The 26,297-nt window shown below is 40.1% G+C and overlaps 1 protein-coding gene across 10 annotated transcripts in view; it reads left to right on the top strand.

Moving 5' to 3' along the window:
* LOC140463633 (LIM domain-binding protein 2) overlaps positions 1 to 26,297 on the top strand; it is a 298,470-nt gene that overhangs the window by 162,504 nt on the left and 109,669 nt on the right. The gene's annotated exons all lie outside the window — the stretch shown is intronic.

Raw genomic sequence — 26,297 nt, 5'->3', positions numbered from 1 at the left:
GCTTTGATCCATAGCTGAAAGTTCTGCTCAAGATCGGGTGCGGCATCAAGGTTGAGAACCGTCGCATTTGGCCTCTTGGTTGCCAGAGAGAAAGATGGAGACAAGGATAGCAAGGAACAGCAGCTTCAGAATTTCCATCAGGCAGCCTTAATTATGTTTAAGTAATGCCACCATCCACATATTGACAATAGAATGTCAGAATTGAAGTTAACCACTTAATTGTGGAAGTAGGCGTAAGCCTTGTTTAAGAGACTGATGCTGTTATTAGCAAGGAAAATTTGTTACTACTTTTTGAAAAATACTCGATTAAGATTAATCCATTTTGATGAGGGACAGTGATGTGGTGTTAGCTTCACTGCACTCATAATCCAGAAGACCAGGCTATTATTCCAGGGAGCTAAGTTTGAATTCCAACAATAGCATCCTAGTGGAACGTTAATCCAATAAATACGTCTAGAATTAAAAGCTAGTGCAAGGAACAGTGGCAATGAATCTATCATCATTTGTCATAAAAATCCAATTGATTCATTAACGCTCTTTAAGGAAAGAAATCTAACATTTCTACCTGGCCTGGACTCTAAGAAATATAGTTTACTCTTTACTGCCTTCTCATATAGCCTGGTAGGCCACTCCTGTGCAAAATTAAGGACGGGCAACAAATCCTGGCTTTGCATCAATGCCACATGTCATGAAATTTAAAAAAAAATTAAAATATGGAAAAAGGAAATCGTTGCAAATCATTTTGCTTTTCTACTTTGACAGTCACATTAAATAATCTGTCCTGTGTTTGGCCCCGTTGATTTGATGCATATGAGATGTAGGCTGCATTGTGCCACTCTGCTGTTTTGCAATTTATCTTCGTTATTCCTCCACCAAGGATTCTGCACTGGAGGACTGGGAGGCATGGAGGTCTCACCTTAGACAATTGCTATCAATAATTGCAGCACATTGTGGATCGACAGTTTTGCAGCAGTGACTTTGCCAGATGCATTTCAGGTTTTCATGTTTTCTCCGTTTATCAGAAATGAGTGACATTCTCATTAAAGGATGTTATGAGGTTTGAGCAACGCATCAATGCAGCCCTTCATTAAAAAATCAAAGTAGAAACCTTTGTAACAGAACAAAATTGCATTGAATAACAACTTGTAATACAAAGTACAATAATGCACTGATTCATTTATACGATGGTTATTATTCCTTGGCCTGTATTCAGTATTGGTGTTTGGGTTAGGAGTGTGGGGATGGGGTGGATCTTTTTCACTTCATTGTGTTCAGTTTTCTCATATCTAGAGCTTTCTCAGTATGATATGCCTGCAACTAAAACACTGTATAAGTTTATAATTTCAATGGAATTGCTGTTTTAAAAATTGTTTCAGTTGCATCACTTCACTTACTCCACATTTACATATCCCATTTGCAAACTTCAGCCCTCTGTGCACAAAATACTATCTTGCTGCATAAACAAACGATTTTAACGTCTTGCAGTAGTGTAGTGTTTTTAAAACAATGGTTTTCTGTCACATTTCCATACTTTACCTAGTAATGCTTTTGATCTGCAGGAGGCAATGATAGATGTAATCAAATTATTGAAGTTTGAACCTACTGTGGGGAAAAAAAATTGAAAAATATAATATGGTTGTTCTGAATGAAGGAGCAGTTGTGTAGATTTACTGCTTTGTTTTGCTAGATCATATATAATTATTTACACTGTTTAAAGAAGCGTTAAAAGTAATTTAAGCAGCCATGTTTTGAATTTACAAAGAAAGTCTCCACCTCACTTTTTAAAAAAAATAGTATCTACAGAAATTTCCTTTGTAATTAATAAATAAATTGATTAATTACAATTATGATTATAACCTTCATTGTTAATGATATTTAATAGTAAGTAATTAAATTTGAGAACATTAACAGCATAGAACATGCACTAATATAAATGGCGTTTGCATATCCTACAGTGACTCAAAACCTGTATTGAACTTTCACATTAAAATTGAATATCACGTACGTCAGAATATAGCAGACGCCATGCACTGAAGAGTTGACTGTAGCCTAATCTTGAGCTTCAAGTAATGGTTTGAAACCTTAGTGTTATTGGCATCCTTCAATGAGGTTGCTATCTTTTATTCATTCCTCAGTCGTTACAATGTTCAGAGGTACCTTATTCTGTCCTCCCTGGTTGTATACCCTTGTTGACTAATACAATGTTAGAGTTGATCAAATGCTCTTTTGTGTCCTCACCAGTAGCAAGTGCTGAAGCATCTCTTGTGAGATGATAGCTCAAGGGCAACTAATAGCTGAAATTAGGCTCTTGAGTTATTATAGAGAAGCTGCAAAAGGGGGAATGGTTTGTATTGCAGAACAGAGGTTCAGCAGTGATGTCATTGAAATGCTCAAATTCCTGCAGTGTGCAGGCAGATTAATATAATCATTATATTGCTGCTTCTACACTAAGAAGAATGAAAACTGGGAAGGCTGAGTGAAATATTATTATTTCATTAACTACCTTGTTTAGATAATATTGAGTCTAAAGAACAGTCAGCTATGGGAGACAATGGACTCTCATTGTATCAGTAAATCCAAGTGGCAATTGCATAAGTACCTGGTGGATGAAGTTTATTGGCGATGGGGAGCTGCAAAATGTGAAACTGCCTAAATCTTGGGACGAACCTTTTCCAACTGTATTCACATAATTAGTGGGGATGCAGAATTCTTAATGAATTAAGAATAAATATATTAAAACACCCAAATGTGGAACTCCATTGTCATTCATTGTACTATCTGTTGGTGCTTCAGAACTGAAGAAATTGGTATGGGTTGACATTCCAATTTTTGACATGTTTGTACTTGGGAAATGTGCCATATTATTCAGCTTTCATTATAAATTTTCACTGTTTTCAAACCTGATCACCCAAGTTTTATAAAGCTATAGTAAAAACAGAAAATGCTAGAGAAACTCAGCAGGTCTGGTAGCATTTACAGAGAGAGAAAAACAGAATTAATGTTTTGAGATCACTGTGATGCTTATTTGTGCAGTTATGAAAAGCTAAGAGACTGAACAAGGGGAAAAGAATAGAATCAAGATAGGAAGAAATAAATTGACTGGGACTGGAACAGACTGAAAGGGTCGGTCGGCCAGGGTAGTCCTGTTTGTGGATTTTGGGCAGGCCATGCCAGGCTAGGGACTATGAGGTGTGAAGCTGTAAAGGAGTGGTCACCAGAGGAGATGAGGTCAGTGACAATCCTGGAATAGCAACTTGTTATTCAGTGGTGGATCATGATCTAGAGGGAGATACAGGAGGCAATGTCTGAGAATTGATGCTCAGCCTGTGTAAGGTAGAGCTTGGCCATGCCAGAAGACAACATCACCATCCTGATTGGCAGGTAGTTCACCAAGTCAGGAGAGAACGGAGTGCAGCAAATTCAGAGGGAGGCAGGTTTGAGTGATTGAAGGACACAGAGAAATGAAAGTGCTGATGTTATGAAGGCAGTTCTTGTTGAAGAGATCACGTATACTTAAAAAGCCAGAAGAAAAGTCCAGGCAGAGGGGGAAGTACTGGAAACAGGTGAAAGGGTCCATGCAGTGGCGACAAGATTCCTGTCCAAAGAAGTGAGCATGGAGGCAAAGACAATGGGAGAAGAGTTCATTGTCATGTCGTGCCCAAACTTCATTTAGGTAGAAGCATAAAGGGGTGAATGCTTTGCTAAGTGATCATTCTGCATCAGAGAGGGAAGGTCAGAGGGTATACTGAAACACAGCAGGAATTAGATGAAGGGATAAAATCGGAGGGAAGATGAGGGGAGGAAGAATCCAGTGGATGTTCTGTACCTGAGAGTTTTTGGTGGTGGTGTTCCATAATACCTGCAATAGAAGATAAAATGAAGATGAATAGTAAAGGTCCTTTCCCTAAGGTTAAAGGAGTTCAAAACTAGGGGGTGTAATATTAAGATAAGAGGAGAAAGATTTGAAAGGAACCTGTGGGATAAGTTCCTCACACAGGGTGGTTCATATGTGGAATGACCTGCCAGAGGAAGTGGTGGATGCCGGTACAGTTACAACATTTAAAACATTTGAACACGTACAAGAATAGGAAGATTTGGGAGGGATATGGACAAAACACAGGCTAATGGAACCAGTTTAATTTGGGAAACCTGGTCGGCATGGATGTGTTGGACCGAAGGGTCTGCTTCCGTGGTGTATAGCTATGGATACGTTTCACACATTTAAAAATATATTTATTGGCAGAAAGCAATTGATTGTGTTCCGAAACCTGAAACAGCAGCTTCCAACATGACTGAATGTTTGCGTGTCTATCTTACAAGTTTACAAAGCTAATAAAACAATCGTGTAAGATGATCAACTGAGAGAAATGTGAATGGATCAGGAGATGTGGCCTATTCTCGGAAGATTCAGAGGACACCTGGGTGGAAACCAAGCATTAGATGTAATCATGTCAAACAACTAACTCTGGCTAAGAAAGGAATTCATCCCAACCATTATCTGATTAAATTGAAACCAAGTACGAGGAATCCACTAACCGTGATCACATCGAGTCACTTCTCAATTAGAGAGAGGGGAAGGTGGTAAGCCAGGTAACTAGTTTGTGACTATACAGCTGTTTACCTATAGAGTACATGGCAGGAACAAAAGCAACACTGAAGGACCAGAACCTTTGAGTGGGCTCCTCTTTGTTTCTTTATCCACTTACAACTCTGAGCCTCGTATACTATTTGATCATCCAAGTTCTGCAGACAGAGGTTTAAGACTTCAACCCAACAACTGCATACAAGGGATATGTTGGCTACCAACATATTTGAGTCATCCAAAACCCAAATTCCATGGACCTTTAAGCTCAGTCCAAAAACCATCCAAGTCAAAAACTCCTGTATATCTATAACTCTCACGAAGAATTTTCTAAAAAAAATTGTTTAATCTGTCCTCTCACTCTGTGACTTACTGGTGTGTTTGAGAACCTCAGTATCTGTGCAAAAGTTAGTTATAGAGTCATAGAGATGGACAGCATGGAAACAGACCCTTCGGTCCAACCCGTCCATGCCGACCAGATATCCCAACCCAATCTAGACCCACCTGCCAGCACCCAGCCCATATCCCTCCAAACCCTTCCTATTCATATACCAATTCAAATGCCTTTTAAATGTTGCAATTGTACCAGCCTCCACCATTTCCTCTGGCAGCTCATTCCATACACATACCACCCTCTGCGGGAAAAAGTTGCCCCTTAGGTCTCTTTTATATCTTTCCCCTCTCACCCTAAACCTATGCCCTCTAGTTCTGGACTCCCCGACCCCAGGGAAAAGACTTTGTCTATTTATCCTATCCATGTCCCTCCTAATTTTGTAAACCTCTATAAGGCCACCCCTCAATCTCCGATGCTCCAGGGAAAACAGCCCCAGCCTGTTCAGCCTCTCCCCATAGCTCAAATCCTCCAACACTGGCAACATCCTTGTAAATCTTTTCTGAACCCTTTCAAGTTTCACAACATCTTTACGATAGGAAGGAGACCAGAATTGCACGCAATATTCCAACAGTGGCCTAACCAATGTCCTGTACAGCCGCAACATGACCTTCCAACTCCTGTACTCAATACTCTGACCAATAAAGGAAAGCATACCAAATGCCTTCTTCACTGTCCTATCTACCTGCGACTCCACTCTCAAGGAGCTATGAACCTGCACTCCCAGGTCTCTTTGTTCAGCAACACTCTCCAGGACTTTACCATTAAGTGTATAAGTCCTGCTAAGATTTGCTTTCCCAAAATGCAGCACCTCGCATTTATCTGAATTAAACTCCATCTGCCACTTCTCAGCCCATTGGTCCATCTGGTCCAGATCCTGTTGTAATCTGAGGTAACCTTCTTCGCTGTCCACTACACCTCCAATTTTGGTGTCATCTGCAAACTTACTAACTATACCTCTTATGCCCGCATCCAAAAGTTTTATGTAAATGACAAAAAGTAGAGGACCCAGCACCGATCCTTGTGGCACTCCATTGGTCACAGGCCTTCAGTCTGAAAAACAACCCTACCACCACCCTCTGTCTTCTACCTTTGAGCCAGTTCTGTATCCAAATGGCTAGCTCTCCTTGTATTCCATGAGATCTAACCTTAGTAACCAGTCTCTCATGGGGAACCTTGTTGAACGCCTTACTGAAGTCCATATAGATCACATCTACTGCTCTGCCCTCATCAATCCTCTTTGTTACTTCTTCAAAAAACTCAATCAAGTTTGTGAGACATGATTTCCCAAGCCCAAAGCCATGTTGACTATCCCTAATCAGTCCTTGTCTTTCCAAATACATTTACATCCTGTCCCTCAGGATTCCCTCCAACAACTTACCCTCCACCGACATCAGGCTCACCGGTCTATAGTTCCCTGGCTTGTCCTTACCATCCTTCTTAAACAGTGGCACCATGTTAGCCAACCTCCAGTCTTCCAGCACCTCACCTGTGACTATCGATGATACAAATATCTCAGCAAGAGGCCCAGCAATCACTTCTCTTTAGCTTCCCACAGAGTTCTAGGGTACACCTGATCAGGCCCTAGGGATTTATCCACCTTAATGCTTTTCAAGACATCCAGCAAGTCCTCCTCTGTAATATGGAATTTTGCAAGGTGTCACCATCTATTTAGCTACTTTCTATATTTTCCATATCCTTTTCCATAGTAAAAACTGATGCAAAATACTTGTTTAGTATCTCCCCCGTTTTCTGCAGCTCACACAAAGGCCGTCTTGCTTTGAGGGGCCCTATTCTCTCCCTAGATACCCTTTTGTCCTTAATGTATTTGTAAAATCCGTCGGATTTTCCTTAACTCTATTTGCCAAAGCTATTTCATGTCCACTTTCTGCCCTCCTGATTTCCCTCTTATGTATACTCCTACTGCCTTTATACTCTTCTAAGGATTCACTCGATCTATCCTGCCATTACCTTACATATGCTTCCTTCTTTTTCTTAAGCAAACCCTCAATTTCTTTAGTCATCCAGCATTCCCTATATCTACCAGCCTTCCCTTTCACCATAACAGGAATATACTTTCTCTGGATTCTTGTTATCTCATTTCTGAAGGCTTCCCATTTTCCAGCCGTCCCTTTACCTGCGATCATCTGCCCCAATCAGCTTTTGAAAGTTCTTGCCTAATTCTGCCAAAATTGGCCTTTCTCCAATTTAGAGCTTCAACTTTTAGATCTGGTCTATCCTTTTCCATCACTATTTTAAATCTAATAGAATTATGGTCGCTGGCCCCAAAGTGCTCCCCCACTGACACCTCAGTCACTGCCCTGCCTTATTTCCCAAGAGTAGGTCAGCTTCTGCACCTTCTCTCATAGGTACATCCACATCCTGAATCAGAAAATTTTCTTGTACACACTTAACAAATTCCTCTCCATCTAAACCCTTAACACTATGGCAGTTCCAGTCTATGATTAGAAAGTTAAAATCCCCTACCATAACCACCCTATTATTTTTACAGATAGCTGAGATCTCCTTACAAGTTTGTTTCTCAATTTCCCTCTGACTATTAGGGGTCTATAATACAATCCCAATAAGGTGATCATCCCTTTCTTATTTCTCAGCACCACCTAAATAACTTCCCTGAATGTATTTCCAGGAATATCCTCCCTCAGCACAGCTGTAACACTATCCCTTATCAAAAACGTCACTCCTCCTCCTCTCTTTCCTCCCTTTCTATCCTTCCTGTAGCATTTGTATCCTGGAACATTAAGCTGCCAGTCCTGCCCATCCCTGAGCCATGTTTCTGTAATTGCAATGATATCCCAGTCCCATGTTCCTAACCATGCCCTGAGTTCATCTGCCTTCCCTGTTAGGCCCCTTGCATTGAAATAAATGCAGTTTAATTGATTAGTTCTACCTTGTCCCTGCCTGCCCTGACTGTTTGACTTGCTTCTGTTCTCAGCTGTACCAGTCTCAGATTGATCTCTTTCCTCAGTATCTCCCTGTGTAACCCCCCACCCCTCCTCACTAGTTTAAATGCTCCTGAGCAGCTCTAGCAAATCTCCCTGCCAGTACATTAGTCCCCTTCCAATTTAGGTGCAAACCGTCCTTCTTGTACAGGTCACTTTTACCCCAAAAGAGATTCCATTGATCCAAAAATGTGAAACCTTCTCCCATACACCAGTTCCTCAGCCATGCATTCATCTGCTCTATGCTATTCCTGCCCTCACTAGCTCGTAGTACCGGGAGTAATCCAGATATCACTACTCTCGAGGACCTCATTTTTAAATTCCTGCCTCACTCTCTGTAATCTCCCTTGTTAGTGTTTTATTATTTTAGTTAGATTGGTTTAGTACACATTTTTCTTTCATAGAAACCAAAAAGAAACACCGTAACAATGAAGCACTCTCACTGAATAGGAAAACATATTGTTTTAAAAACCCCCTTGTGGTCGGACAAAGAGAGAAACCATTCTACTGCTCCTCAACAGATCACAACACAAGCAAAATGCCACATTTCATTTTGCACCTGAGAAGTCACCTGCTTTGTTGAAATGTTTCTTTGATGAATAAGAGAGAGCCTTTTTGAATAGCTTCTCTCCATCAAGTTTGAATTATTTGAATTGCCAATATTGAGGTTAATTCCTACTAGTCAATCAGCTTCTCTGGTCCCAGCTGCCACATGTTTATCTAGTATTACTCAGTCAAAGCCCTTATTTTAACCTGATATGAATTTTCACATGCTTCAGCTTAAATTGCTGGCATCTTTCCTAATGTCTCTGAGGAAATAATTTAATACAGTGGCATAAATTAATGTGACTAATTACCACAATGTTAATTATTTGTAGATTGTGCATATATGGATACACATTACTTAAGAGGCATATGCTTCTTTAAACATTTAGTGAAACAATTAATTGCTAATCTCATCTCTTGAGTGCTCCATTCAGCATGATGTGTACACAGAAGTCTGAATATTTTCAAATGCAATCCTGTGGGAAAGTATGTTGTGTACCATCAGTAACAAAATCTAAACTGTAAATAAGAAAAGAAAATGCCTTTGGGGTTGCATTGTGAAATAAATCCAGCCTTTTAAGTTTACAGTCCATCATTATGAATAATTAAACATTCCCATTCTTATGATTTGTAAGACAACAAAGAAGTTTTGAGTGCAAGTATTGTTAATCGTTACTCCAGTGTTATAAAAATTCTCTTAATCAGACAAAAGGATTTTTCAAATTTTGAAACTTGCTACATAATTCTCTCAGAAAATACAACTGAACACAATGTAAGAACATTGTCCAGAGTTTCTCATGGTCTCGCTCAATCTTCCAAGATGACTGGCATTCACAGCATTTCTTGAGAGTTTCTATGAAGTAGAAGATGAAGAGACTCAAAATATATTTTAAACGTCTTGCACAAAGGATATGTTTTACAGAATGATCCTTGTGGTGAAAAAGACAAAAGCTTGAATAAGAGTGTGCCTCTGTCTCTCTGATACTCATTATCACTTTGTTGACGATAATATTTTCTGGCAATAAATTTAGATAATTTAGTTTGATTTAAGTTTTTTAAACTTGATTTTATTTCATTCCAATGGATGTTACCTAACGCAGGAGAGCAGCCCAGTTTGGTTATGTACGTTATACTGGGAAAACAGAAAGAAAGGAAGGAAGTAGTAAAAGGATCAGGAGGGAGATCAAGGATTCACATTGTAGTATCAGCTAATGATAGTACAGATAATTATTCAATGAGAAATAAATGCCAGGTTCATCAAATTGTAAAAGGGTTAAAAGATGGCTAACTAGTTAACCCCCATCTTCCCAAAGATCAGTCTTATCAGTTCCATGAATTAATCTGCGGAGGTCATTGAAGGTTAGGCTTAAAACTCAAATGAGAGAGATCTGAAAATATTGTACATTGCAGTGGCAGAGGAGAGATCAATTATGTTTCCAATGTGACCTCCTAAGTCCACTCATAAATACCTCTGGTGCCATCGGAAGTCAGGAATATTACAGGATCCATACACTGTAGATAATTGTGGTTACCTCATTAAGCTTTAACATTGCAGTGTAATGGAGCTTGTGTATGCACTTAGCATCATTTCACCCCAGGTCCTAAGTAGGCGTGACCCAATTTTTGCTGTTTTGGGGTAACCTCTCTCACTGACTAACCTTCCTGCTTACCACTTCTGTCCCCAAACCTCCACCTTGCAGTTTATCTCACTCAATCTCTCCTTCTCACTGGTCCTCTCACAGGCTCTTGCTCACAGTGAGAAGGGAAAGCGTGGGGAGGGAGGCAGCAAGGAGAGTGGGCAAGACTCCGAAGAGAAGTAGAGTTGGCAACAAGCAGGAGATAACCAAAAAGAGGTCGCATATTTCTTTTATATTTATATTTCATTGCTTTTCGAAGATATTTCATTGGAGATGTGAATTTAGGAATATACAGAAGTTTAAATATATTTGTTATAATTTTCAGGAACACAACTGCAACATGGTGAAGAATTATTGTATTTATCAATGGAGAAAGTGAGGACTGCAGATGCTGGAAATCAGAGCTGAAAATGTGTTGCTGGAAAAGTGCAGCAGGTCAGGCAGCATCCAAGGAGTAGCTGAAGAAGGGCACCTGAAGCACCTGATTCCTGAAGAAGGGCTCATGCCCGCAACGTTGATTCTCCTGCTCCTTGGATGCTGCCTGACCTGCTGCGCTTTTCCAGCAACACATTTTCAGCTCTGTATTTATCAATGCCCCCACTTCATCTTTCAAGCTGCCTGTTTGATATTTGATTTTACCCTATCTTTGTTAGCTTTCTGGCCACATGGAATCAAATAACTTTGTTCTTTGTGAAGTGCAAATCATTTTATCTTCAGTCAGATTTATTTGTATATTTCAGTTGCAGTAGGACTACTCTAAACATGGAACTCACTTGCAATCACCTGCTGACTCAGTGACAATGCCTCAGTGTGAAAGTGGATCAGGTAATCAATGGAAGGTTTTTACATGCAACCTATGGTCTACATTCAGATGGCTTTTATTGCTATTGGCCTGAGGATTTCCAGAATACAGATATTACAAAGAAACAGTTAGGTTTCTTGTTCCTGATTGCTGGCTAATGAAGCTTATTGAAGGCAAGATCAGATCAGTCCCAGCTTTGATGCCTCACCGTAACTCTGGCAATTGATAACACTCACATTCTAAGTTCTTCCATGATGAATGACTGCTGAAGGAATTATCATGGGAAAAGTATATGGAATTATACTTCCACATTTAAAGAGCTGTTGGAGATAAATTGGAATGGGAAACAAAACAATTTAGAAGTCTTTTTATTTCCCAAGAGCACACATTACTCTGGATATTACATCAGAAATCATGTTCATTCTTTTGGTAGCCTTTGAGAATATTTTGCTTTTATGGACCATGCCTCATGTTTGTCTTTGTAGTTAACAGAAGTAAACATTATCTTAATTACTGGGTTTCTACATTTGTAGAAATACACACATGTACTTTCACTGTACTGGAATGATGAATGACAACCATTATTGTGTTTAGTTTAGTCCTAGCTTGACCTGATACATTGAGAGTGGTGATAAGCTGCCATCTTCATCCTGATTGACACAAATTAATTTTCAGCTAGAGGGAATTACTGTCTGTATGTCACAAGTAGCAGGTTGGACAATCCTATTTTGATTTGTGTGATGCTGACTTTTTGCTAGCATGCTCATAGCTCTGAATCGATTCTTAATCTTGACTATCCTTGATCAGTATGCTTCCAACTTCTCAGTTTAACAATGTCCTATCAATTCATTAGATTAATATAGCATTGCAAGTACAATCCATCTCAGTGGTTTTGTTTACAGGTCTATGCATTGAAACAACAATAACAGCTTGCATTTATATAGCTGCTTTGATATAATGAAACACCCCAAAGTGCATTAGAAAATAAAGTATAGCACCTCGCCCAGCTACATTTGTGATCAGGTGACCAAAACCTTAGTCAAAGAACTTTAAACAGTGTTTTGTAGTAATATACCTGTCATTTTTAAAATCTTTTCAATTTCAAGACTGCTTTTTAAAATTGATAGTTGTATTGCAACAATTACAGCTAATTAATTGATTAAACCTAACCTGGATTCAAGGCTTGTTTATACATGGCACTTCAGGAGAGAAATACTGCATCTGAACTATTCTAGGAGCAAGACTGGAGGGGGATTTGAGATTTTGTTTGGTTTTGTTGAGTGTACTTCATCCAAGAGTGATCAAACCAACTGAAAAGATTATGGCATTTCAGTAGCTCCTTGTCCAAGTTATGTCCAATGCAAACCAAGCTTCTGTGATCTTTTGCACTGGTTTGTTTAAACACATATTGCTCAGACAGCCAATCTTGCCACAAAATTGGGCATCACTAGATTGAATTAATCACTATCATGAGTTTCTGCCAGTTTAGAGTCATAGAGATGTACAGAATGGAAACAGACCCTTCTGTCCAACCCGTCCATGCCAACCAAATATCCCAACCTAATCTAGTCCCATTTGCCAGCAGTTGACCCATATTCCTCTAAACCCTTCCTATTTATATACCCATCCATATGCCTTTTAAATGTTCTAATTGTACCAGCCTCCACCACTTCCTCTGGCAGCTTATTCCATGCATGTACCGCCCTCCATGTGAAAACGTTGCCCCTTAGGCCCCTTTTTTATCTTTTCCCCCTCAGCCTAAACCTATTCCCTTTGTTTCTGGACTCCCCCACCGTAGGGAAAAGCCTTTGTCTCTTTATCCTATCCATGCCCCTCATGATGTTATAAATCTCTGTGAGGTCACCCCTCAGCCTTTGACACTCCAGGAAAAACAGCCCCAGCCTGTCCAACCTCTCCCTCTAGCTCAAATCCTCCAATCCTGGCAACATCCTTGTAAATCTCTGAACCCTTTCAAGATTCACAACATCCTTCCTCTAGGAGGTAGACCAGAATTGCATGCAGTATTCCAAAAGAAGCCGAACTAACATCCTGTACAGCCGCAACATGACCTCCCAATTCCTATACTCAATGTTCTGACCAATAAAGGAAAGCATACCAAATGCCTTCTTCACTATCCTATCCACCTGCGACTCTACTTTCAAGGAGCTATAAATCTGCATTTCAAGGTCTCTTTGTTCAGCAACACTCAATAGGACTTTACCATTAAGTGTATAAGTTCTGCTAAGATTTGCTTTCCCAAAATGCAACACCTTGCATTCATTTAAATTAAACTCCACCTGCCACACCTCGGCCCATTGGCCCATCTGATCAAGATCCTGTTGTAATCTGAGGTAACTTTCTTTGCTGTCCACTACACCTCCAATTTTGGTATCATCTGCAGACTTACTAACTATACCTCCTAATGATCATATCCAAATCATTTATATAAATGACGAAAAGTAGTGGACCAAGCACCGATCCTTCTGGCACTCCATTGCTCACAAGTCTCCAGTCTGAAAAATAACCCTCCTCCACCACCACCCAGTCTTCAACCTTTGAGCCAGTTCTATTTCCAAATAGCTAGTTCTGCCTGTATTCCCCCTGTATTCTGTGAGATCTAACCTTGGTAACCAGTCTTCCATGGGGAACATTGTCAAATGCCTTACTGAAGGCCATGTCGATCAGGTCCACCGCTCTGCCCTCATCAATCCTCTTTGTTACTTTTTCAAAAAAATCAAGATCGTGAGACATGATTTCCCACGCACAAAGCCATGTTGACTATTCCTAATCAGTCCTTGCCTTTCCAAATACATGTGCATCCTGTCCCTCAGGATTCCCTCCAACAACTTACCCACCACCAAAGTCAGGTTCACCGGTCTATAGTTCCCTGACTTGTCCTTATCACCTTTCTCAAATAATACTACCACATTAGCCAACCTCCACTCTTCCGGCACCTCATCTGTGATTATCGATGATGCAAATATCTCAGCAAGAGGCCCAACAATCACTTCTCTAGTTTCCCATAGAGTTCTAGGGTACACCTGATCAGGTCCTGGGGATTTATCCACCTTTATCCATTTCAAGGCATCCAGCACTTCCTCCTCTGTAATTTGGACATTTTGCAAGATGTCACCATCTATTTCCCTAAAGTCTATATCATCCATGGCCTTCTCCACAGTAAATACTGATGCAAAATACTTGTTTTGTATCTCCCCCATTTTCTGCGGCTCCACACAAAAGGCTGCCTTGCTGATCTTTGAGGGGCCCTATTCTCTCCCTAGTTACCCTTTTGTCCTTAATGTATTTGTAAAAACCCTTTGGATTCTCCTTAATTCTATTTGCCAAAGCTATCTCATGTCCCCTTTTGCCCTCCTGTTTCCCTCTTAAGTATACTCCTACTGCCTTTATACTCTTCTAAGGATTCACTCATCTCTCCTGTCTATACCTGACAAATGCTTCCTTATTTTTCTTAACCAAACCCTCAATTTCTTTAGTCATCCAGCAGTCCCTATACCTACCAGCCTTTCCTTTCACCCTGACAGGTATCTACTGTCTCTGGACTCTCGTTCCCTTATTTCTGAAGGCTTCCCATTTTCCAGCCATCCCTTTACCTGTGAGCACATGCGCTCAATATTTGAAAATTCCTGCCTAATACCATCACAATTAGCCTTCCTCCAATTTAGATCTTCACCTTTTAGATCTGGTCTATCCTTTTCCTTCACTATTTTAAATCTAATAGAATTATGGTCGCTGGCCCCAAGTGCTCTCCCACTGACCCCTCAGTCACCTGCCCTGCCTTATTTTCCAAAAGTAGGTCAGCTTTTGCACCTTCTCTAGTAGGTACATCCACATACTGAATCAGAAAATTGTCTTGTACACACTTAACAAATTCCTCTCCATCTAAACCCTTAACACTATGGCAGTCCCAGTCGATGTTTAGAGAGTTAAAATCCCCTACCATAACTACCCTATTATTCTTACAGATAACTGAGATCTCCTTGCAAGTTTGTTTCTCAATTTCCCGCTGACTATTAGGGGTTCTACAATACAATCCCAATAAGGTGATCATCCCTTTCTTATTTCTCAGTTCCACCCAAATAACATCCCTGGATGTATTTCCAGGAATATCCTCCCTCAGCACAGCTGTAATGCTATCCCTTATCAAAATCGCCACTCCCCCTCCTCTCTTACCTCCCTTTCTATCATTCCTGACGCATTTGTTTCCTGGAACATTAAGCTGCCAGTCCTATCCATCCGTGAGCCATGTTTCTGTAATTGCTATAATATCCATCCCAGTCCCATGTTCCTAACCATGCCCTGAGTTCATCTGCCTTCCCTGTTAGGCCCCTTGCATTGAAATAAATGCAGTTTAATTTATCAGTCCCATCTTGTTCTCTGCTTTGTTCTTGCCTGCCCTGACTGTTTGACTCACTTCTTTTAACTTGCCCGTTTGTGTGCCATGAAACAAGATTCTTTCAAGTTGCAAGGACCCTAATAAATGAGTTTTGAATTTTTAAAAATATTTTCATGTGTACACCAACAAAACCACTAAATGATCTATACAGTTCTTCTGAAGTCTCTTCCAGTTGTCACACATGTTATAGAATTCCTACAGTGTGGAAGCAGGCCATTCAACCCACCAAATCCAGACTGAAGAACATCCTAGCCAGGCTCAATCTCCCTATCCTATCCCTGTAACCCTCCATTTTCCATGGTTAACCCACCTAGCCTATACTTCCCTGGACACTATGGGGAAGTTAGCATGGTTAGTCCATCTGACCTGCACATCTGTGGACTGTGGAAGCAAACCTGAGCACCCAGAGGAAACCCATGCAGACACAGGGAGATGTTGACCTAAGCTATTATCTTAGAATTATTTATGATAAACTAATTTATCATTTTATGAATAAAACTACCCCACATTACGACTCGAAAATACATTGAATGTAGACAAATACAATTTTTCCAAAATTGTATTCGAAAACACTGTGTGGTAAATATGCCAATATACAGATGAACTTGCATAGGAACCTGAGCAATTAAAGGCATTTCAATTTATTGCACGATTTGGCAGAGATATTTGGCCATATTCTTTATTGTTTATTTGTACCACCAGTGAAAGTAACCTCAGAATCACCTGAGGTTCCATCTCCTAAACATTGCCATCTTCATCTTTACACTTCTATCAGTCCCACAGCTGTTAATTTAAGAACCAATCAGACTGATAGCTTTGAAACTGGATATAATGTCCACGTGTTTGTTCAGTTAGATAAGCGACAGATGAAGAAAAGTTGCTTTGCTGGAAGAATGCAGGATTCATGGGCTGCAAACTAGAATGAAGTGTTAACTCTGTAGAATGGCTGCAATGCATGTGTATTTCCTATTCCCCCTTTGAGTCCCTCCCATTGCTCAGTCAGTTCTCAGCTTTCAGTTTGAGATATTGATATGCAGGTCAGGTTATGAGGAAAATTAGCAGGAGACTCATTACCAGGTTAATTTTGCACATCTGTCAGGAGGTGGTTCCACATGGTGTTCGCTGCCTCGGATCTGTGCCTGCGTATTCTCAGCTTCTATTGCCACAGGATCTTGGGAAACCAGAGGAAAAAAAAATCACTTACTTGAGAACAGCTGGAGAAAGAGAATTCAAAGCCCTTATCAGAATGTAGAAATTTAAATAGTGACAACCTGTGACTCACTGCATCTTAAAAGGAGGAAGAATCCATAGAAGGAAGGGAGGACTTGCCCTCCCAAGCAAACCTCTCTGCGTTTCCAGTAACAAGTGTCAATCACAATCAAAGAAAGCTGAAGACAAAACAAGAAATAAGGTGCTATAGGAACAGAGATAAAATTATTGTTCTATATACATATATACGTTCCAGCTTCTAATAGCAAACATGAGACAGGCAGTGAATGTGTATGTATGTGTAAGTACGTCAAATATGTGTTTGCTTCCATTGGTCTAAGATGTAATTGGAGCTGCAAGTGTATGAATAGTTGTCAAGTTATACAAATACTTAGCCATATGTGTCTTAAATATCCCAATATCATTAGAAAAGCATCCTCTCTATTTGCAAGACTGAGGGAAAATTTTATTTTTCATATGTTTGCACAAATGAGAACTTTTTAACATGACATTTCTTCAGATGTGGGTTTATGTTGTAACCAACAAATCAGGTTCCAGACTGAAACTTGCCTTGTTAAGTTATATTTTGATTTGCTTTGGTTTCAACCAACTGGTCTCTCATTGAAATATAAGCACGTAATGCTGCATTTTTTGCTCTTATAATGAAACAGGTTGTCAGCAAAAGAAATGAAGATGAAATAGGGTAAACAAAATAATGTACTTATCTTACAAAGGGTTTTAGACAAACGTTAAAAGTTATAGTCCCATTAATCCCAAGACACTCCTTTTGAAATTGAAAAAGAAAACAACAAACAAAAACACCACTTGTACATTACTCTCACTTGTGTCTAACATCCCCTGTAGGTTTAAGTCACTTGTGCCTTCAACCTTTAAACTTGAATGGCAGATTGCTGCTGCTTCTTGCCCCTGTCCTACAGCTGAGCTCCAATGTACTCATTGGTTTATTCCCACCATTTCTAGTCTGAGACTGAAACTACCTCCTAACTCCAAGGTAATCTTATTCACTATATATACTTCCATTTTCAGGAGTACTGGTCTCCACTAAAGCAAGTAGCACTGGGAATATTGGGTGCATTGATTGTTATTTTCCAAAACCTATAAACTCTGGAGCAGTTTCTACAGATTAGAGGTTGCAAGTTTATAAGAGTGAGTAACGACTTGATTGAGGTATATGAGACCCTGAATGGTCTTCTCAAGGTAGATGTGTCAAGGGCTACTTTCTCAAGGACAGCTAGTGATAAGCAATAAATGCTGGCCAGCCAGCGACTCCCACATCTCATGAGATAATAACGTAAAAAAAATTGTTCGGTACTGTTGTTATGTTTCTCTCTTTTCTAAATATGGTAATTCATTCTTCGGGATAGTTTTAACAGGGCTGAGAAGCTTTCTGCCATTTCCTCAGCAAAATTAAATGGTGAAAATTTGGCACAATAGCCATCAATCAGGACATTTCAGAACTTTAGTGTGATGAACTCCTGAAAGAAGCAGAAATATTTTTGTCTTCTTCCTCTGTTACCTAGCTTCGGGATACTGAAGTTAACTGTAGGACACCCACGTGAGATTAGCTCATTTCCAACTGGAGCTTGAAGCAGTGTTGGTGGAGACCTAGATGTCTTTGCATTACATGGTTGACCAGGCTTCTCTTCTGCATGTTAATGGCTGCCTTGGGTGGACATTAGAAATGCTGCCAGGTTGATACTCAGGCTATTTGGCCACATTTTACACCCATCTTCCTTGGGGTTTGAACCTCAAGTTTCATATTCGGGTTTAGAACTCCCATGACAAGAATTGACTGGAATACTGCATTCAATGCCAAATCATGTCGAGAAAGTAAATTAAAATACTCTAACAATGATTAAAATCAGAATCTCAAATTTAATTTTCAGTTTTAGGAGGTTGTTTAGCAATAGAATCTTGCTGTTTGTAAAACTTGAAATGGGCTAAGTTGCAGTTAACACAATCGATTATCAATTCTGAACAAACAATCAAAGTGTTACAAGGATTGCATTCACATCAGGATACAACGAATGTGAATGAGCAGATTTTGCATTTTAAACTCTATGATACAGCATTGCATAAAGGAAGTAAAAATAGTTGACTAACAGCTGTTTTTTTTCCACATGGTTGTGTGTTAACCAGTGCACTATTTGCCACGTTGTAATTTGAATGTCAAATTTATTGATAAGTTTATCAGGATTGACTGCAGTCAATATGGTGGGTATGTTAAATTTAATCATGACTGAACATAATGCACTAGTTATACAGGAAAAACTTAAGCCTGGGCCAAGTGTCCAAGTTGGCCAGGATGGCTAGTTAATATGAACAACTGCTTTTATTTCCCTTCCTCTGTCCCTCTTTTCAGTGCCCAAAATATTTAAAATTTCCCAAATTCCCCAGGAGTAGTTTCATGGGCTTCTACCCTTGGGAGTTTTCCTCCCTTTATGACTGCATTTAGGCATTAAGTCTCATAATTTATGCCTTCTTTTAAGGGTGTATCTGGATCAATTACTGATGAGACTTTACACTCCTGTAAAGATTTACTTTCGTTTGAAAAGGTAAGCCAAGCCAGAGACGCCCCCATGCTGTGAGTGACTACTCGATCAAATGTCAATGCTTTGTTCCAGTCATGGAGTGCAATTCCACCATCAATAAGTCCATAAGATATCAGAGCAAAATGGGCTCATCAAGTCTGTTCCACCATTCAGTCATGACATGTTTCTCAACCCCATTCTCCTTCTTCCTCCCTGTAAGCCTTGGTCCCTCAATAATCAAGAATCTATCTGTCTCTGTCTTAAGCATGCTCAATATCTTCACCACCATAGTCCTCTTCTGCAAAGGTTTCCACAGATTAACTACCCTCCTCGCCTGAGTTCTAAAGAGTTGTTCCTTCATTCTGAGGCTGTTCCCTCCTGTCCTAGTCTCTCCTACTCATGGAAATTCTTCTGCACTTTCACTCTATTCAGGCCTCTCAGTTTTCTGATAGTTTCAACGAGATCCTCCTTCATCCTTCTAAACACCATTGATTCAGACCCAGAGCCTTCAACTGCGCCTCCTATGACAAGCCTTTCATCCATGGGATCATTCTTGTGAACATCCTCTGGATCCTGTCCAAAGCCAACACATCTTTCCTTAGATATGGGGCTCACACAGTATTCTAAGTGCGGTCTGACCAAAGCCTTATACAACCTCGGCAATGCATTTTGCTATTGTATTTTAGCCCTCTTGAAATCAATGCTGAAGTTACATTTGCCTGCCTAACTGCCAATTAGACCTGCATGTTAACCTGAAGAGAAACTTGAACCAGGACTCCCAATTCCCTTTGTGCTTCAGATTTCTGAAACCTTACTGTGTTTAGAAAATTGCCTAAATCTCTATTCTTCCCACCAAAGTATAGAACCTCACAGTTAACAATGTTATCCATCTACATCAACTTTCTGAACCTTCAGTTGTGCCTTCTGTCCTTGATCAACCTATTTTTGTATTGTCTTTCCTTATCTCACCCTGTGCAACTCCCTAAGGTTAGTTTAGTAATTCCCATCCATCTGATCACTGGACTAACCTCAGAGGCTCCATTGTTCAGATTGGCCTGTTAACAAACTCCACACACACACATGCACTCTCTTTCTCTCTCTCTCTTTCTCAGACACATGCATGCATAGCCACATACAAGTCTATGGGGTGAATTTGTATTTCCAGATACTTTCTCTTTTGCTCAAAAAGGTTTTGGGATTTGCATATTAATGAACTGAAACCTGCTTTCTAAAAGATGAAAGTCTTAACAATCCAGGTTTGTTCAATGTTTCACTGTGTGACACTGTAACCTTTTGCTATAAATTCTGTGTCTTATGATCTTATACTCCACAACTATCTGATGAAGGAGCTGTGCTCCGAAAGCTAGTGCTTCCAAATAAACCTGTTGGACTATAACCTGGTGGTATGTGATTTTTAACTTTGTCCACCCCAGTCCAACACCAGCATCTCCAAATCATTCATAATGGATGTCTCCTAAAAGTGGTCTAACTTCTTATCTGAATTTGGGAACGATTGGATTGTTCACTAACTTCTATCCTTCTCCCACATACTAATTAGCTGAAGTATTACAACAAGCTTCTTAATTAGACAAGGTAAGGGAAAAATCCCAACAGTTACGATGTATGTTTGTTTATTTGTTTTAGTATCTACCAGTTGGGGGCTGATTTGCTTAGTTGACTCAAAGATTCAATGTGTGGATCAGATAAACATTAACAGCATGGGGTTAAATCTGGGTCTGATTGAGGTAGACTTGAGGCCTGACTCCTTGCCCTAACTGGAAGAAGGAAAATCACAGCACTTTGCCTCGGTTTGGCAAATACTGACTTGCTTCGTAAAGAAAACCTAAGAAAATTGTTACTCTCCCAATGCTATAGAGGCCATGTCTTTGCATAGGGCTGTTTGGTTAGATTGTTACAGCTATCAGCGCCTGAAATGAATCTGAATGTCTCATGAGAAACAAAATGTTAAGCAGTTACCATAAAAATAAAATTGGCAACACACATCTACTCCTTTTTCTCCTTCAGGCTTAATTTTTATGCGTTGTACTTGCAGTAAACATAAGGCTCCTTTCTAATATCTGGCAATTTCTGGTGTAACACTACGTGGAGGAGGTGGGGATGTGCATTTACTGAAAGGTCAAAACTGGACAGCAAGAAACTTCCAAGGTGAAAGTGAGGACTGCAGATGCTAGAGATCAGAGTCTAGATTAGAGTGGTGCTGGAAAATCACAGCAGGTCAGGCAGCATCCAAGGAGCAGGAAAATCGACGTTTCGGGCAAAAGCCCTTCATCAGGAAACGGCAAATTTCCTGCTCCTCGGATGCTGCATGACCTGCTATGCTTTTCCAGCACCGCTCTAATCTAGAGCAAGAAAATTCTTGCTTGGATTTAACTAAGAATAATTGAATTTTTATCATCTTTCTGTTGGGAATAGGTTTTGCTTTTACTGAGCTTTCAGACTTCTAAATATCAAATCATTTGTAAAAGGCAGAATTGTACTCATTGCTCAGCAGGTTCCCCACTCTACCATTACCATCAAGTCTGTGGATTCAGTGAAGAATGCAGGAAGGGATGCCAGCAGCAGCACCAGGCATACCTTCAAATGAGATGTAATCCTGGTGAGGTTCCAAAAGAGCAGAACTACTTGAGTGTCAAACAGCATAAGGAGCAAATGACAGACAGAGCTAGATGTTTCCACAACTGATGAAGCAGTTCAAAGTTCTACAGTCCTGCTACATCCAGTTGTGAATTGTAGTGAACAAACAACTCACTGGAGGAGGAGGCTCCATAAATATCCCCATCTTCAAAGTTGGGGGAGCCCAACATATCAGTGCATAAGACTGAAGTATTTGCAATATTCTTCAGCCAGAGGTTTCAGCTTAACCTCTTCCAGAGATCCTCAGCATCAAAGATTCCAGTCTTCAGCCAATTTGATCCACTCACTCAATGTGATATTAATAAACAGCTGGAGATACTGGATATTGCCAAGGCTTTGGGCCCTGACAACGTTCTGGCAACAGTAATGAGGACTTGTGCTCCAGAACTTGCCACTCCCCTCACCAAGCTGTTCCATTACAATTAAAATTCTCATTGAAAAATGTGGTGCTGGAAAAACATAGCAGGTCAGGCAGCATCCAAAAAGCAAAGGAATCAATGTTTTGGACATAAACATATACCTGAATTGCTAGGGTATATCTTGTACACAAAAAACTGACAAATTCTACCCTGCCAGTGACCCCCCCCCCCCCCCTGACAATCCACTCTTGGTCATCAGTAAAGTGATGGAAGGTGTCATTAACCGAGCTCTCAAGCAGCACCTACTCAGCGACAGTCAGTGACACCTAGTTTGGGTTCCACCAGGGCCACTCAGCTCCAGATCTCATTACATCTCTGGTTTAGACATGGACAAAAGAACTGAATTCCAGAGGTGAGGTGAGAGTGACAGTCCTTGACATCAAGGCTGCATTTGACCATGTGTGGCACAAATGGACCCTAACATAACCAAAAGCAATGTATATCAGAGGGCAAATTCTCCTCTGGTTGGAATCATACCTGGCACGTAAGAAGATGGTTGTGGTTGTTGGCAGGCAAACATCTCAGCAGAAGTTCCTTAGGGTGGTGTTCTAAGCCCAACCAACTTCTCTCCAATAATAAGGCCAGAAGTGAGGATGTTCGCTATTAAGTGCCATTCACAACTCCTCAGATATTGAAACAGACCATGTCCAAATATAGGAAGACCCATACAATACCCAGGTTTGGGCAAGTAACATTTGCAACATACAAGCCACCTACAACCAGAGAGAATCTAATTATCACCTCTTGAAACTCAATGGCGTTATCACTGAATTCCCTATGATTAACATCCTGGGGGTTACCATTGACCAAACATTGAACTGGAATTGCTGAATGAGTGCTGTGGCTGCAGCAGCAGGTCAGAGGCTGGGAATCTTGCAGTGAGTAACTCACCACCTAACTCCTTAAAAGCTGGCCACTGTCTACAAGGTACAGATCAGGAATATGATGGAATGCTCCTCACTTCACTAATAAATGCGAGGTGCTGCATTTTGGGAAAGCAAACCTGAGCTGGACTTATACACTTAATGGTAAGGTCCTAGGGAGTGTTGCTGAACAAAGAGACCTTGGAGTGCAGGTTCATAGCTCCTTGAAAGTGGAGTCGCAGGTAGATAGGATAGTGAAGAAAGTGTTTGGTATGCTTTCCTTTATTGGTCAGAGTATTGAATACAGGAGTTGGGAGGTAATGTTGTGGCTGTACAGGACATTGGTTAGGCCACTGTTGGAATATTGCATGCAATTCTGGTCTCCTTCCTATTGGAAAGAAGTTGTGAAAGTTGAAAGGGTTCAGAAAAGATTTACAAGGTTGTTGTCAGGGTTGGAGGATTTGAGTTAAAGGGAGAGGCTGAATAGGCTGTGGATGTTTTCCCTGGAGCGTCAAAGGCTGAGGGATAAACTTATAGAGGTTTATAAAATCATGAGGGGCATGGATAGGATAAATAGACAAGGTCTCTTCCTAGAGGTGGGAGAGTCCAGAATGAGAGGGCATAGGTTTAGGGTGAGAAGGGAAAGATGTAAAACAGACTTAAGGGGCAACTTTTTCACTCAGAGGATGCTATGTGTATGTAATGAGCTGCCAGAGGAAATAGTGGAGGCTGGTACAATTGCAACATTTAAAAGGCACCTGGATGGGTATATGAATAGGAAGGGTTTGGAGGGTTACGGGCCAAGTGCTGGCAGGTGGGATTAGATTGGGTTGGAATATCTGGTCGGCATGGATGTGTTGGACCAAAGGGTCTGTTTCTGTGCTGTACATCTCTATGACTCTATGACCCCTCATCCACAAACATCCATTCCCTCCAGCACCAATGCTCAGCAGCATTAATGTGTACCATGTACATTTTGCACTGTAGAAATTCACCAAGTCTCCTGAAACAGTACCTGCAAAATTGTGACTACTGTTATCCAGAAGGGCAAAAGTTGCAGATCCATGGAAATGCCAGCTCTTTAACTCACTGGTCACCATTTTTACTTCGAAATACAACCCCATTCCTTCAGAATGCCAGAGTCACTTGGTCGAAAGCCGAGAGCTCTCTACTTTATGGCATTGTGAATCTGCCGACAGCACGTGGACTTCAGTGATGCATAGAGGTAGCTTACCCCCACCCTCTCAAGGGCAATCGGTGATAAACAACGAGTGATGATCCAGCTGTAACATCCACATTGTACTAATGATTTTTTAAAAATATGTGAAAATATGTCAATTTCACCATTATCCTCTTAAAACTGATAGAAGCTCCTGGAGTCTGCATGTGTGCAGTTGAACTTGGAAAATGAGAGGTTGCGGGCATTGATTCTGCAATCTTCCCATGGTGTATGTTGGTAGCATCCCTGTAGTACAAGATCAAAAAGAAATCACTGAACTGACAAGAAACTCACTTTTTCTCCTATTTGTGTCAGTGTAAAATTGCTTTTAAAAGTTGCATTTTGTTGAATGAAATGCAACTTTTTTAGTGATTTACTAATTTTCAGAATTTTTGTGGGGAAAACATATACACCACAACTGAGAAACTAGTTTTATACTTATGGCATGGCAAATTTCACCATTATGATTAAAGATTGGAGATTTAAAAAAAGTTTTCTGTATGATATTTCAGAGTCTACCTTAATCTCATGTCTGATTGGTCTCTAATAAAATGTAAGTAAAAGTGAAAGATAGTCATTTCATTTATTTCGAAGTTCACTGTCTGTGAGAATCCTTCAGTCTGATTGGCTGTTTTCCCTGCTCGATGGCACCTCTGGTGATGGTTCTCTGGAAATCTCACATTGAAGTTGGTGCCAGATTCAAACTACCAAAGCAAAAGGGGTAATCCATTCCACAGAGGTTGCTATATCTTTGTGGACAGTATCCTTTGAGGCCAGCAGGAAATACAATTGATTTATTGCTGACTGCAAAATCTGGATTAGACAACAATATTCAATATGCCAGTGCTTTAATAGAAAACATTTGGTATATTGATCCACCTGGTTGAGTACACAGCAAGAACAGTTCTACATAGGCTTCCTGCAAAGGCTGACTAATTCATACTGTGCTATGTTTCATAATTCAATAGTTGAGGATGAAGATCCCAGCAGATGTGAAAAATACACAGCCTGAAACAAGAAAGAGAGAAGGGGTGGTAAATGATGCGGAGGAGCTGAAACTGAGCCAAGCAGACATAGTAGTGCAAGCTGTTTGAAAAGAGGTTTTACACCAAAAGAAATTAGCATTCCTGAAGTCTAGAGGTCAATAGTTAATAGGCAAGAGCTGCCAACTTTATGTAGCCTCATCACAGGCTGACAGGGCAAAGATGGTGATCCTGATGGTGAATCATTCTTGGACAAATATGTTGTACACGTCTCTGAATTTGAAAGAAAGAACAAAGCTTCAGACTAAAATTTGCGCCTTTTCCAATTTTAATACATGGGCCTGTTGTGTTGATGTGATTGCATACATAATGGTCATTCATTGTTAATAATTATTCACAAGCGTGAAAGACCCATGAGCCATAGATGACCTATATGACACTTTTGCTGTAAAACATAAGGAATGGTAAAATGTTTCTGGAACAACTTTCATACTGTGAACCATTCAAAGTAATGAACTCCCATCAGAAATATAAATCAAGTAATATTGCAGCACTGTTGTAAAACAGAAGAACATGTTATTCCTAGTCATATCCTCATCTGAGTTGACCCAATTTTGCACCTTGCCTAACACAATGTGGGAAAAAGTCTCTTTCTTCCCTTTATATCTGACGTTTTATGAAGAATGTTAACACCCAAGACTATGATGATTGTGAGATTGTATTGGATAAACCTTTTTAACAAATAGTAGAAATGGGAAACTGCGTATTTTTAAATAAAAACACAAAGATCTGGAGCATCTAAGTTGGTCTGAAGGCACCTGTGGAGAGAAAAAAAGTTAATGTTTTGAGTCTGATGTGACTTTGTTGGAACATGTATTTTTTTAAATACTGGGTCTTAGAAGAATGCTCACAACTGTAATAATATTTTAAGGATTCAGATGGGCATGCACCCTGGCATAATGTATGACTTTGTCCAAACCCTTGTTCAACTTTGTACTGCACGATGAAGGGCAAGCATTATATTTTCTTTTTTTTTCTTAATGCTTTGAAACCAAGGCAACT

The sequence above is a fragment of the Chiloscyllium punctatum genome, chromosome 1 (assembly GCF_047496795.1).
Source record: "Chiloscyllium punctatum isolate Juve2018m chromosome 1, sChiPun1.3, whole genome shotgun sequence".
In the NCBI taxonomy this organism is placed as follows: Eukaryota; Metazoa; Chordata; class Chondrichthyes; order Orectolobiformes; family Hemiscylliidae; genus Chiloscyllium; species Chiloscyllium punctatum.
The sequence above is the reverse complement of the archived record's forward strand: the minus strand, read 5'-3'. Positions and strand labels throughout refer to the sequence as shown.